The sequence below is a fragment of the Penaeus monodon genome, chromosome 29, assembly GCF_015228065.2.
Source record: "Penaeus monodon isolate SGIC_2016 chromosome 29, NSTDA_Pmon_1, whole genome shotgun sequence".
Classification (NCBI taxonomy): domain Eukaryota; kingdom Metazoa; phylum Arthropoda; class Malacostraca; order Decapoda; family Penaeidae; genus Penaeus; species Penaeus monodon.
This window is the reverse complement of record NC_051414.1, coordinates 22,599,929-22,601,397: the sequence shown is the minus strand read 5'-3', so window position 1 is coordinate 22,601,397 and position 1,469 is coordinate 22,599,929. Positions and strand designations below refer to the sequence as shown.

Below are 1,469 nucleotides of genomic sequence, written 5' to 3'. Positions count from 1 at the left end.
TTATCTTGAGATAAAAAACTGATCACAAAACACCAGAATAAGAATATGAAAACAAGTCAAATATGCATGGCAATTTGAATCTTCGAAAAAATTCTGCTAATTAAAGAAAGGTTCTCTGCATTTGAAACCTGAAAAAGGGGTTCCAAGTAAAATAGATGAGTGTTTGTTGCACGAGTATGCAAGTTTCAAGGTCTTGACAATAAACCAAAGAATAACCTACAGCCGCACTTTAATGGCCTTAACCGCAGGAATTCTTAGACACAAAACACCTTAACCGGCTATTTAATATGCTTTCCAGTCTGGGTTGCACATAACTAGCATTCCAATTTATTTCCGTGAAAGTGACAAAATTATGCATAAAATGTTTTGGCGAAAGGAAAGATCCCCCAAATTAAACAAAAAACTCTTACACACAATGCCCTATCCTGCAAACTATCTGGACTTGCTCATTTATCTGTTATCAATGCAAGCAATCTCTTGGCTATAGTTACACGTGAACGAAAAGATAACAGTGCGAGGTAATATATAGCATATCCAAGAGATTAAACCTTTATTTTTTCTAAAATATATGCGTACTTCCATACCTGCCAACTACTGTCGTTTCCCGCGCCTCAGACGTAAACAAACAGAAGCCGTTGTGCTTGTGTTTCTCAGAACCTATGATCTAATTTCGGGATTATTTAGCAATAAAATAAACTTTGCCATAACAGTTTCATGTATTACATTTGTATTAGTGTAATTCTTTAAAAACAGCTTTACTGGGTATTATTTTTGAAGTATTGGCTTCGCAACGTTCCTAGAACCATTAACGTTTATTCTAGCAGACGACAAAACCAGTTCTCAAACGTGAGATGAATCGTAATTACAACCACAAATTACCCAAGTTGCACTATTAGACTGACATTTTTTAGCAATATAATATTACCGAGTGATGCATAAATCAACGAACAAAATGCCTGCCAGTGTAAAGGCTACTCGTCTCCCCGGGAGAAATAAAGATGCTAAAATAACTCCCGTAGTCGAGAGGTTGCGTCATTGCGTGAAAATCAGCTGTAGAAATGGTTAAGGATAAAGCATAACGTGAGTGTCTCGCTCGCCTCTAAGGGAACACGGGAAGGTCGAGGTAAGTCGTCTCGCCACGTACTGTAGTGTCATAGCTTTAAGAGACACGGCATGTAATTTTACATTACCTTTAACAGAAAATTAAACAGTAATAGAGACCGGTCCTAACTGGATTCGTCTGACAGGTATGCATATTTTATTAGTGGTACTTTGAAGAGAAGTATGTGTTTTCGTAGGAGTGTGATGTCACGAAACGCTTTCCTATAACGATGATACATCAGATGAGCGTTCTTAGTAACTGTCTTCTTTACTCTGAAGCCAACTTAATTGCGGTGCAAATTCCTTTATAAATTTAGACCGGTCAGATATTGGCACTGCTACACATGGAGTCGAAACATCAGATACAA

General features: G+C 37.4%; 1 protein-coding gene across 1 annotated transcript in view; it reads right to left on the bottom strand.

Annotated features, from left to right (window-relative positions):
- LOC119592025 (DNA replication complex GINS protein PSF2-like) overlaps positions 1 to 712 on the bottom strand; it is a gene marked incomplete in the record, with an annotated part of 6,220 nt that extends 5,508 nt beyond the window's left edge. The window contains 1 exon segment of the mRNA XM_037940816.1: positions 585 to 712.
- Between the last annotated feature and the right edge of the window lie 757 nt (positions 713 to 1,469).